Source organism: Mesocricetus auratus, unplaced genomic scaffold, assembly GCF_017639785.1.
Source record: "Mesocricetus auratus isolate SY011 unplaced genomic scaffold, BCM_Maur_2.0 Super-Scaffold_100676, whole genome shotgun sequence".
NCBI classification, from domain to species: Eukaryota; Metazoa; Chordata; class Mammalia; order Rodentia; family Cricetidae; genus Mesocricetus; species Mesocricetus auratus.
This window is the reverse complement of record NW_024429266.1, coordinates 122,702,776-122,716,663: the sequence shown is the minus strand read 5'-3', so window position 1 is coordinate 122,716,663 and position 13,888 is coordinate 122,702,776.

Genomic DNA, 13,888 nt, shown 5'->3' with positions numbered 1-13,888 from the left:
ACAACTCAATGTCTGATTTCATCAAATTGTCATCAGTTGGTGAATCCTGTTGCCTCCCAATTCCATGCGTTTTTTATGAGTGTTTCTGTGGCCAAGGTATGTCTTCATATCAATTGAATAGCAACTAAAACACCAAAGGATCAAAAAATTGGAGTACAGTACTCTCAGTAGAGGAGTATAAAAGGACTGAGAGACACTTGAGAAAGTGCTCAACATCCCTAGCCATCCGGGAAATGCAAATCAAAACAACCCTGAGATACCATCTTACTCCTGTCAGGATGGCTAAAATCAAAAATTCCAATGACAGCTTATGCTGGAGAGACTATGGTGAAAGGGAAACATTCCTTCACACTGCTGGTGGAAGTGTAGATTCATACAGCCACTTTGGAAATCAGCATGGAGATTCCTCAGGAAAATGGGAATCATTCTACCACAAGATCCAGCAATTCCACTACTAGGTATATACCCAAAAGATGCCCATTCATACAACAAGGATGTCTGTTTTACTATTTCCACAGCAGCATTATTTGTAATAGCCAGAACCTGGAAACAACCTAGATGTCGCTCACCTAAAGAGTGGATGAGAAAATGTGGTACATTTACACAAAGGAGTACTATTCAGTGGAGAAAAACAAAGGAATCTTGAAATTTCCATGCAAATGGATGGTACTAGAAGAAACCATCTTGAGTGAGGTAACCCAGTCACATAAAGAGAAGCATGGTACATACTCACTCATTTATGGATTTTAGACATGAATCAGGGGAGTGCCATCATACAATCCTACTGCCAGTGACTCTGTGAAACAGAACATTCACCCAGAGACTGACAGAAGCGGAGGCAGACACCCACAGCTAAACACTGAACTGAACTCCTGGAATCCAGTGACAGAAAGGAAGAAATGATGAGCAAAGGAGTTAAGACTGGGCTAGTTTAGCTCACAGAAACAGTTGACCTGAACAAGTAGGAGTTCTCAGACTCCAGATTGACAGCTGTGTGGAAAGCATGGGACGGACACAGACCCCCTGAATGTGGGTGTCATTTAGGAGGCTTAAGTAAACTATGGGGTCATGGGTAGTATTTATCCCTGATGTGCAAATAGACTTTGAGTGCCCATCCCACAGTGAGGGATGCTCTGCTCTCTCAGCCTGGACTCTTGGGCAAGGGCCTAGGGACTGGCCTGGATGAAATGACAGTCTCTGGAGATCCACCATGGAGAGCCTCACCCTCCCTAAGGATTAGAGTGGAGATTGATTGGGGGACTTGGAGGCCTGGTGGCAAGGAGGGGAGGGAGAGTGAGCTGGGATTGACATGTGAAAAATACTTGTTTCTAACTTAAATACAAAAATCTAGAAAAAAAACACAACCCCAAGCTGTATTGTTGAATTTATACTAATGGTATCTCAAATTTCAGAACCAAGTAACTACTGAGTAGATATTTTCATCACACTGATATATCCACTCTGTGAATTTATTCATATACACTTAAGAACAAAAAGATGATCTGGGCATTCACAAAGTGGATATTACATGAGGACTCTAGTGTATTTTATTTTAGGAAGCAAGTATAACTACAATGTGTCACAGTGAATGATTTTAACAATGATGTGTGGAGAATGAATATGCTCTTCATTTGCCATTTCACTAATGGGAGCAGAATAATGAACAAATATTCTGGAGACATAGCATATAGACTGGTTATTTGTAATAATGACAAAAGGTCAATTTCTAGTTGTTGTCCCTTCTTCCCAAATGACTAGAGAATGTGTCAAGTAGACAAAAACCTAACCTGGACATGCAGCAATGTCAATTTTTGCAAATATTATATTTTATTTTGAGCTTGTACTGTTCACAGCTCGAAAAACTCCTGGGAAACCAAACTTATGGCTGTAGAAATTTCTAAAATATAGACATCCACATTATAAGAGATTAAATGAGTTACTATGTGTAGGACAACAATGCCCCCACTGGACACTACAGGCTAGGAAATTGACAGCTAAGTGACATGAGTGAAAGATTTGACTTCAGTGAACCAGGTATTCCCATAAAATTTAAGACATGCCCAAAGTGCAAGCCAATGTACATAGTAATCAGTGAGACTCTATTTCCAGACTCATCTAGGTCTTGCCATGCTGTAAGTTAAAACTATCATCTATCAGTCTGTCTGCTATCAACCATCTATGAAATATCTATCACTGTATTTATCTATCTACCTATCACCTATGCATTATCTATCAGCCTATCTACACACACAATTAAGTGCATAAATGCAACCTATCAATATCATTTAGTGTTGCTCATACACCAGCATTATAGGCTGATCAAATTTATTGAACAAACAGTTATAGGAGTTATTGCTGGGGGAAAAGTCATTCTCTCTCTCTCTATCTATCTCTGTCTCTCTCTGTCTCTCTGTCTCTCTCTCTCTCTCTCTCCCTCTCACACACACACATACACGAATCACAGATTTTTCTATTTCTCCTCTTCACTTAAGTTGGAGTTTTGTGAATTTATGGAGGTCTTGTTTAGGCACTCATATTGTTGAGATTTCATTGGTGCAGCTTCCCTGTTTTATTTAGAAGATGCAACCTTCCTGCTCCACCATGTCTTCTTCTACCATCTTCTTATCCCCTTCTCTTTTTCCTGGTTCCCTCTAGCTAAGAGGTCAACAGGGGACTAATCCAAACTCCATGAAAGTAGTGTCATTGAGGAGGCCTCAGAAATCTCTGGGTCTTTGGGTAGTAGACTAGTGTTCACCATGGCATACAAATGAACTTTAGAAGCCCATTCCACGTGGAGGGATGCTCTCTCAGCCTGGACACATGGGGAAGGGCCTAGGTCCTATCCTGGATGAAATGACAGACTCTGGAGATCCCTCCAAGGAGGGCCTCACCCTCCCTGGGGAAAGGTGGGCATTGGGCTGGTGGTGGGGAGGTAGGGGTGGGGCTGGGAGGGAGAAGGGGGCGAGCTGGGATTGACATTTGAAGCATGCATGTTTCTAATTTAAATTAAAAAAGAAGATGTAACCTTAGAGCAGTTGTCCTGGTCATTTTTCTCACATAGTCATTATGCTCTCCATTCAGTGGAATTTCCTAAGGCTTAGATGCAGTGGTTGTGTTATAGACATAATGTTTGGGATGGGAATACCATGATCACTTGCACTTACACATTCAGTCTCCCACACACACAATATATATGTGTATATATGTGACAATAATTATTTAGAAGAGGCAATGATTTTGAGATGGAGTAAAGAGATAGAGGTATTTTGTGAATGGGAATTAGGTGAATAGACTACTTGCATATAAAATTACAGTGAAGTAGATCAAAGGTTAAACCCTCCTGTTTTCCTGAAAATATAAGTGGCACTATTAAACCTTTAGTGCTTTTTGCCTGTTGTGATCATTATGGCGTCTTGTTGTATTTTAAGTTCTATAGGACTTCTTATTGTTTTTCTCATTTGAACACTTTCATAACACCTTAGGATAGTATGTGTGCAATATTATCCCCTTAATTGAATGGCATAGGGGTAGGGATGATGTTTCTAATCATGACCCGGTATGTGTGACATATGCACACCCCTACCCAGCACCCACATTCAAATTGCCACAGTTAATGCTTTTACCATTGTCCCTCTCTTATTTTGGTCTCAATCAAATTCTATACATCATTTTTGTGCGGTTTTTCAAGACAGGGTTTCTCTGTGGCTTTGGAGGTTGTCCTGGAAGTAGCTCTTGTAGACCAGGCTGGCCTCGAACTCACAGAGATCTGCCTGCCTCTGTCTTCCAAGTGCTGGGATTAAAGGCTTGTGCCTTCAACGCCAGGCAAAATTCTATATGTCTTACAACAATGCACAACTACAAATACTCTAGTGTATAAGGGTTTTTTAATTTCTTTAATGAAACATTAATTTGAATTCTATTGAGAAAGAAAAATAAAGGGTGAGGATTTGCTTACACACACACACACACACACACACACACACACACACACACATCCATTCATATACTTGATTTCTCTTTGTGAAGCAATTTTAAATGATCTTTAATAAAGATAGTTTGGGCTTGTATATATCAGCATTCACCATATCAGGGATACTGTACATTGTGTGCACTTTAAGTTATTTTTGGAAAGTTTCTGAAAAAAAATCACACATAAAATATACTTGATATCCCTGGGAATTTTATAAATTTCAAGTTGTTAATTATGAAAATTCACAAACTGTTCCAATTCATTATGGGGTGGTGAGCAAAGCCACTATTTCACCTTCCAGTAGAATCCTCTGCATGATACACATTAGGCACTTGATAGAAAACACTTTGACAGTGTCTGGAATTGATGCATTTAATCATACATGAAGCAAGTAATGATTTTCCTCAACAGGAATGTGTGAAGAAGTTCCAGAGTGATAATTTTTTAAAAATATTTTATTATTTTAATTTTAAATAGCTTGTTTTACATGTCAATCACAATTCCCTCTCTCTCCCCTCCTCCTGCACCCCCAACCATCCCCCCATCCTCCCACCCTATTGCCAATTCCTTCCACATAGGGGATATCTAGAGTCTGTCATTTCACTCCTGAGTGATAATTATGAATAGTGTTTACATGACTGAATTGACCTCAAAAATTAATTTCAAAAAGTCAAGTGTATCAAATAATACCATATTTCTACTCATGGCATCAACACTCCCATTTATGGCACATATCTGTGAGGTATAACAAAAAAGGACAAAATTTTAAAACATTATGGATTTCCTTCATGCTTTCTGTAAGGATTTTACATTACTGAGATGAAAACAAGAATCTCTGTGATTTACTCAGATTTCAGATCAGTTTACACAAACTGACTTACTTGCTTTATAAACATTCTCAATATTCCCAAAAGGGATTTTGTAGTCACGCATAAGCTTCACATAGTCTTTTCACACTTATTTGATATTTGCTCACTTCTTGCTCTATTTTATAGAGTAGTCAAAACAGATTATAATCACACCTAAAGTCTGAATTCATCTAATTTTCATCAGTTCCTAAATCCTGTTGACTTGCCACTCACTTCCTGCTTCTATTGTGGGGAACACTTTTAGGAGTATTGGAATTGGCTCTTCTTTAAATATCTGATAGAATTGTGGACCGAAGCCATCTGATCCAGGGCTTTTTTTGGTTGGGAAACTTTTGATGATTTCTTGTATTTCATAATGATTTGGGGTCACTTTAGACTACTTATCAGCTATTGATTTCATTTTAGTAAGTGATATCTATCCAGAAAATTGTCCCTTTCCTTTAAATTTTAAAATGTTTTGGAATACAGGTTTTCAAAGTATGACCTGAAGATTCTTTGAATTTCCTCAGTGTCCATTGTTATGTCGCCATTTCATTACTGATTTTGTTAGTTTGTTTGTTCTCTCTCTGCCTTTTGGCTAGTTTAAAATCTTTGCTATATTGATACTTTGAATTGTTTTTTTGATTTGACTTTATTGATTTCAGCCCTCAATTTGATTATTTCTTGGCATCTACACTTCTGGGGTGAATTTGCTTCTTTTTGTTCTAAATCTTTCAGTTTTACTGCTAATTCTATAGTGTGATTTTCTCCAGTTTCGTCATATGAGCACTTAGGGCTATGAAATTTCCTCTTAGTACTGCTTTCAAAGTGTCGCATAAGTTTGGGCATGTTGTGTCATCATTTTCATTGAATTTTAGGAAATCTTTAATTTCTTTCTTTAATTTTTCCTTGAATTGCAATGGTGCCATTGGGCATCGTTCAATTTCCATGAGTTTGTAGGGTTTCTGCAATTTGTGCTGTTGTTGAATTCTAACTTTAAATGGTAGTCTGATACAATACAGGGGGTTATTCCAATTTTTTTGTTCCTGTTGACATTTGCTATATTGCCAGGTATGTGATGGTGAGAAGAATGTATAATCTTTTGTGTTTGGATGGCATGTTCTATAGATGTCTGTTAAACCCAATTGAATCATGACTTCTGTTAGTTCCTTTGTTAAGTTTCTGACTGCTGGTCCTCTCTAGTGGTAAGAATGGGATGTTGATGCTTCCCACTATAAGTGTGTGAGGTCTTATGCGTGATTTGAGTTTTAGCAATGTTTCTTTCATGAATATGGGTACCTTTGTATATGGGGCATACATGTTCAGAACTGAGACTTCATCCTGATTAATTTTTCCTGTGGTGAATATGAAATTACCTCATTCTTTTTGATTGATTTTAGTTTGAAGTCTAATTTGTTTGATACTAGGATAACTACACCAGCTTGCTTCTTGGATCCATTTGCTTGGGAAATCTTATCCCAACCCTTTACACTGAGGCAATGCCTGTCTTTAAATTTGAGGTGTGTTTCTTGTATGCAGCAGAAGGATAGATTCTGTCATCATTTACATTCTGTTAGCCTGTGTCATTTTATAGGTAAATTAAAACCATTAATATTGCATAAGATTAAGGACCATTGAGTGTTAATTATTGCTTGCTTTTGATTTGTTGGTGTTAGTGTCATTTTTTGTGGAATTACACTGCTTTATCTTTTGGCTTTTTAAAAGTTGGATTATCTATTGACTATGTTTTTGTGAGCATAGTTACTTTCCTTAGGTTGAAGTTTTCCTTCCTGTACTTTCTGTAGGGCTGAAATAGTGGATATATATTTTGTAAATCTGATTTTGTTGTAGAATACCTTGTTTTCCCCACTTGTAGTGATTGAAACCTTTGCTGGATATAGTAGTCTGGGCTGTCATCTGTTGTCTCTTAGTGTTGGTAGAATATCTATCCAGGACTTTCTGGCTTTAAGAGTTTCCATGAAGAAGGCAGGTGTGATTATGATAGGTTTGCCTTTATATGAAACTTAGCATTTTTCCGTTGCTGCTATTAATATTCTGTCTTTATTCTGTATGATTGGGGCTTTTATTAGTACATGGTGAGGTGACTTCTTTTTGTGGTCCACTCTATTCGTTATTCTGGAGGCTTCTTGTACTTTCATAGCCATATCTTTCTTTAGGTTGGCCAAGTTTTCTTCCATGATTGTGTTGAATGTTTTCTGCATTGTTGACCTGGGTTTCTTTTTTTTTATCATTTTTATTTTAATTTTAAATAGCTTGTTTTACATGTCAATCCCAGTTCCCTCTCCCTCCCCTCCTCCCACACTCCCCTTCCCCCCCTCCCTCCCACCCTATTGCCAAATCCTTCCACATAGGGGATATCTAGAGTCTGTCACTTTACTCTTGGTAGGGTCAAGGCACTCCCCTAAGAGTCCATGCTGAGAGAGCATCTCTCTTTGTGTTATAGGCACCTGAAGACAGTTTGTATACCAGGGATAGACACTGATCCACAGCTCAGGGCCCCATAGGTTGCCCAGGCCTTCTCACTGACACTCACATTTGGGGGGTCCAGATCAGTCCCATGCTGGCCACCCCACTGTCGGTCTGGGGTCCAAGAGCACTCCCCTGTTCAGATCAGCTGTCTCTGCTGGTTTTGCCAGCCCATTCTTTGCCAATTTGCTCATCACTCCTCTCTCTCTATCACTGGGTTCCTTGGGTTCAGTTCAGTGCTTAGTTGTGTGTTTGCCTCTGCTTTCATCAGTCACAGGATGAAGGCTCCCGGATGGTTATAGACATCAAGTTCATTATCAGGAACATTCGAGGTGGTCCCTCCACTATTGCTTAGCTTGCCAATTGATGTTATACCTTTAGATCACTCGAGGTCACTCTGGTGCCTGATCTGTCTTCAATCCTATGATTCCCTCTTCCCCCTATTCTACCCCCACCCCCTCAACTTCCTGTTCCCCCATGACCAACTCCCTTCCTCTTTACCCCCTCTATTCTTCCCAGGTCCCACTCCCCCCCACCCCTCGCCGTGTTCCCCATCCATTCAGAGGATCTTGTCTCCATCCTCTTCTCTTGGGTACTATGCATATATGCATATATTTTAGGTTCTTTCCTGTTTCCCAGACTCTCTATCTGTGGAAGTGCAGACTGGCACTATCCTGATCCATATCTAGAATCCATATATGAGTGAGTATATACCATGTTTGTCTTTTTGCGACTGGGTTACCTCACTCAGGATGGTTTCTTCCAGTGCTATCCATTTCCCTGCGAATTTCAAGATTCCATTTTTTTTCTGCTGAGTAATACTCCATTGTGTAAATGTACCACATTTTCTCTATCCACTCTTCAGTTGAGGGGCATCTAGGTTGCTTCCAGGTTCTGGCTATTACAAACAATGCTGCTATGAACATAGTGGAGCAGATGCCCTTGTTGTATGAACCTGCCTCATTTGGAAAAATGCCTAAGAGTGGAATTGCTGGGTCTAGTGGTAGATTAATTCCCATTTTCCTGAGGAATCTTCATACTGATTTCCAAAGAGGCTGTATGAGTCGGCATTCCCACCAGCAGTGGAGGAGTGTTCCTCTCTCTCCACGTCCTCTCCAGCATAAATTGTCTTCGGTGTTTTTGATTCTAGCCATTCTGACAGGAGTAAGATGGTATCTCAGAGTTGTTTTGATTTGCATTTCCCTGATGGCTAAGGATGTTGAGCACTTTCTTAAGTGTCTCTTGGCCATTTTTGCCTCCTCTACTGAGAATTCTCTATTTAGCTCTGTACCCTACCTTTCAAGTGGATCCTTTGGTGTTTTGGAGACTTGTTTCTTGTGTTCTTTGTAAATTTTGGAGATTAGCCCTCTGTCAGATGTAGGGTTAGTGAATATCTTTTCCCATTCTGCGGCCTGCCTTTTTGTCTTTTTGACTGTGTCCTTTGCCTTACAGAAGCTTTTTAGTTTCAGAAGGTCCCATTTGTTAATTGTCGATCTCAGTGCCTGTGCCACTGGTGTTATGTTTAGGAAGTGGTCTCCTGTACCAACTCGTTGAAGAGTATCTCCCACTTTCTCTTCTAAAAGTTTCAGTGTGGCTGGATGTATGTTGAGATCTTTGATCCATTTGGACTTAAGTTTTGTACAAGGCGATAAACATGGATCTATCTGCAGTCTTCTGCATACCAGTACCCAGTTATGCTAGCACCATTTGTTGAAGATGCTTTCTTTTTTCCACTGTACAGTTTTAGCTTCTTTGTCAAAAATCAGGTGTTCATAGGTGTGTGGGTTAAAATTAGGGCTTTTGATTCGGTTCCATTGGTCTACCTGCCTATTTTTTTGCCAATGACCTGGGTTTCTTAAGCTTCTTCTATCCCTATTATTCTTAGATTTGGCTTTTCCACAGTGTTGCATATTTCCTGGACATTTTGTGTTATGGGTTTGTTGGACTTAAGATTTTTCTTTGGTCAATGAATCTATTTCTCCTAATGAATCTTCAAAGTCTGAGATTCTGTCTTCTAACTCCTGTATTCTGTTGGTTATGCGTGTAGTTCCTGATCATTTACTCACCTTTTCTAATTCCAGCATTACTTCAGACTGTTTTTATTGTGTCTATTTCAGCTTCAAACCTTGCACAGTCTGATTTGTTTCTTGTAATGTTTGGCTTGTCTTTTCTTCAATTTCTTTAAAGGATTTCCGCATTTCTTCTTTTAGAGTCTCTATCATCTTCATGAAGTTGTTTCCAAGGTCATTCTCATCTGCTTCATCTGTGTTGTGATGTTCAGATCTTGCTGGTTTACAGTTCCTAGACTCTGGTGGAGTCATATTGGTTTTTTGTCATTGAATTTGTTCTTCTATTGTCATCTTCCCATTTCTTCTTTCAGTGGGTACAGATGGGGTCTCTTCCTTTCCTGGTGGGTACAGTTCCAAGGCTCTCTTCCAGTGAGTGCAAGCAGGTCCAATACACTGAAGAGTCTCATGGTGGTTTAGACAAGTCTGAGGCACTCCCTCTCCAGTTGGATGGGAACTCTGTCATCTTAACTCTGCCCTCTGCCCTCTGCCCTCTGCCCTCTGCCCTCTGCCCTGAGTGATAGCTGTAGTAGGCCAGCTCTCTCAGCAGGTTCCTGGTCACTAGGTCCTGAGGGGGCCAGTTTATCTTGCTATAGTTCTCAGTCCAGGAGATCCTGGTGAGGGTGAGCAGAAGGAAGTCAGGACCAGGATGTGGGCCTGGAGTTCACTTCTGCCTACAAATGTGGCTTTACAAACAATATAGCCACAGAAAACATACTCCAGGGTAAACTCCTATATATTTTTTTAAATGTTCAATATTATCAGTTGAGGAGATAAATAAAACAATCAAATTTGTACTCTGATTTTATAAATTAAATTCAGTACTCATGAAGACATCAAGAAATTGATCCAGGAGTTCACCAGATATTTCAGCAATATTTCAGAGGCAGGAGAAAAAGATTGGGAAGACATAGAATTAAGTATATAGTACTAAGATATAGTATTTAAAGAAAGGGAAGGATAGTATTAAGTATGATGATATTACTAAAGATATACCTATATATGTTTCCTATGAATCCCCATAGCACAACATGTCATACTTGTGGCCACTACTTTGACTTCTTGAGTTATTTACTGTACAACATGTACTCACATTTGCCTGATGTCATTTTAAAATAATCACAATGTCATTCATGTACTTTCAGCAACAATGATATCAATGTACTACCATTGAAAAAAATGGCTGCTCTATGGAATCTCTAACAGTGAAGCCAGGGTTTATTCCTATGCTGCAACTGGACTTTGGGATCCCATTCCCTATGGAGGGATGCTATTGCAGCCCAGATATTGAAAGGAGGGCCTTGATCCTCCCCCAAATGATGTGATGGACTTTGATAATTCCCCCATGGAGGGTCTTATTATCCCTGGGGAGTGGAAGGTGGATGGGTTCAGAGATGGGTGGGACGCATGGGAGGATGGGAGGGTAAGAGAATGGGGGAATGGATATGTAAATAAGAGGGTTTCTAAAATAAAAATTAAAAAATAACTGCTCAGAAGCAAAGGCCACCTTGTTGAAGAAGTTCAGGTGGTCTTTTTGTATAGTTTATAACAGAAAAACAATATTATCCCTTGTCTGGGAGAATTGTGTTTATTTTACCCTTGTTCTTAGGCACTAAGCCAGCCATTGCCCACTTATTGTCATTGGAGCTCAGCTTAGGACTTTGTAAAACATATATGCACATAAAGCCTAATAAAACTATGCTCATAAAACAAAATTCAATGAGCCTCAATAAATTAAGGGCAACTGAAAAAGAAAACCAGGGGGAGGTGCATGTCCAAAACAATTGTACAGGAGGCACTTCTGTCACAATCCTTAATAAACCTCCATGTGGTTGCTGGAAACCCATGCTTGGTCATCCAATGCAGCAGCTAGTGCTCTTAACCATTGAGGGATTTCTGATTTTTAATCTTTACATAAAAATTAACAAGCAGCTGGGCTTTGGAGGCACATGCTTTTAATCCCCGCACTCAGGGAGGCAGAAGCAGGCAGATCTCTGTAAGTTTGAGACCAGCCTGGTCTACAGAGCGTGTTCCAGGACAGCCTCCAAAATAATACAGAGAAACTCTGTCTTGAAAAACCAAAATAAAAAAATTAACAAGCACATTAATCTTTTATTCAAATTTGTCATAAATGGAAAATTACAAGTATATCAAATAGATCTTAAAAATAATATTTCTGTTTATTCTTTAAAACCTGATGGTAACCTAATGCTCCAATTGTGGTAATGCTAGATCAAATAGTAGGGTTAGTTCCCCTACTTTGGGTTCCAATTGTAACATAATAAAAACTCAGACACAGATATTGGAATTCAAGCAGAAGATCAGAAAAGCAAAGCAGCCAATCAGTAGCTCTTACCTCTAACAAGCTGAAATGGCAATCTTGTCTCCACATATCCTCAGAGTACAATGTTTTATCACATGAAATCCTTTGCTTCTTCCTTTTATACCTGAAAATACCAAAATCCCAGGCAAGATATTTAAGGATGACTTATGAAGAATAGGCAGTTAATAGCACACATATTTAGAAAATTAGAATAGTATAATAACCTCTGATTCCGAATGTTAATCAACTGCATAAAATATATCCCAGAAATGCTGAATCAAGAAAGTCTGGTTTAAGACCAGAAGAGATGGTGCAATAGTCAATAACATCTGCTGCTTATTCATACGACCTGAGTTTGAGTGTTAGGTCAGAGCTAGTGACAAGCTGCTTTTCTTTTCTGATCTCCAACTCAAACCCAATCATCTGTCCTTGGGTTTTCATTATCCATGTAACAGATTGCAAAAAGAATACCTACAGAATAGAAGGATTTAAAAAAATTCTTATATCTCTGATGGCTATATTTTTTCTGTATGAGAGCTAAATAGAGAAGCATACATTATTCTGGCAACCTTCTTTTAAACTTCAACTGAAAATCTTTGTCTTCACATAGTTACTTCTCTTTACATACAATTACATATTTCTCTTTACATACATGCATCTCTCTCCTCTATAGCCAGACCTCTTTATACACAGGTACCACTACTTTCACACAGTTGCATTTTCCACAAATTCTGCATGCATTCTTCACATAGCTATATACATTCACCCTGCTGTCATTCTTTTTTTTTACATATCTCACATTCCTCTCCCTGCACTTTCAGCTAAATCTCCCTTTCAAACAATAGCCAAACTCTAGACAATTCTTTGTTACAATTTCAGGGTCCAAAACAGTCTCATGACACATGATGAGTCACACAGTTTCACTCAGGCAAGGGAAGCCACATTGATCATCCAGTTAGTAATGCTTTGCTGTGCATGTATCTTTAAGTATTCATGCTTCTCAGACATAAAGTGTTCTTAAACAACAACCATATTCCCCTCCCATTGGACACCATAAATTACAAGACCCACTCTGCCATCCAAAACCACTGAATATAGCACATTTCCTCTAGCTAAACATCCCTAGTAAGACACAAGCATTTCATAAAGTAGTTATGCAAAGATGTGTAGACAGTACTATAAGAAGATACTCAGCAACATCAAGAGCAATATGAAACCATCATAAACAATTGGTTCGACAACAGCAAGAGTTAAACATCCCACTACAGATGAAGCAGAAGTAAATGACCTTAAAAAGACTTTATAAAGAAGATAGATGCCCTAAAGAGAAAATGAGAAATTCCCTTAAGTTCATTTACTTCTCCTTCAAATGTTTTGGTGTAGGTGGTGCTTGTGTCTATAGAACCTGCTGCTCAATGAAGACTCTGAATGCCAGAATGTCTAGACAGACATTATGCATACACAAAGAGATCACGCACACACACCTACACCTTTATATCCACCAAACTTTCAATCCCCATTAGTGAAGAAAACAAAGTATTCTTTGACATAAGCAGATTTAAACAATCATTATCCACAAATCCAGTCCTACAGAAAGAACTAGAAGAAAAATTCTAACCCAATTAAGTTAGCTACACCCATGAAAGCACAGGTAATATATTAACTCAAACCAGAAAATCCTAAGGAAGACACAAACACAATCTATCAAAAAAGTAACAGGAATTAGAATTCACCGAGGGAATTGGAAAGTTGATACGTAAATAAGAGTGCTTCTAAAATAAAAAAATATTTAAAAATAAAAAACAAAAACTAAAAAATAATTCAGTATAATATTCCTAAGTATTTCGAGGAGTACCTTACAGGAATATTACCCTCCATTGAATTCTTTTTTTTTAATTAATATTTTTTTTATTTTCCATTTTAAATTTAGATAAGAAACAAGGTTGCTTCACAAGTCAGTATGAGGTCCCTCTCCCTTTCCCTCCCCTCCTCCCGTGCCCTCCCCCCATCCCCCCCCGTTATCCCCTCATTCCCCCAGGGAGGGTGAGGCCCTCCATGGGGGTGTCCATAGTCTGTCATTTCATATAGGGCAGGGCCTAGACCCTTCCCCAACAGTTCAGGGTGAGAGTGCATCTCACATTGTTCTATGGGAGTCCAGAGACCGTGTGTATACTTGGGATGGGTACTGATCTGC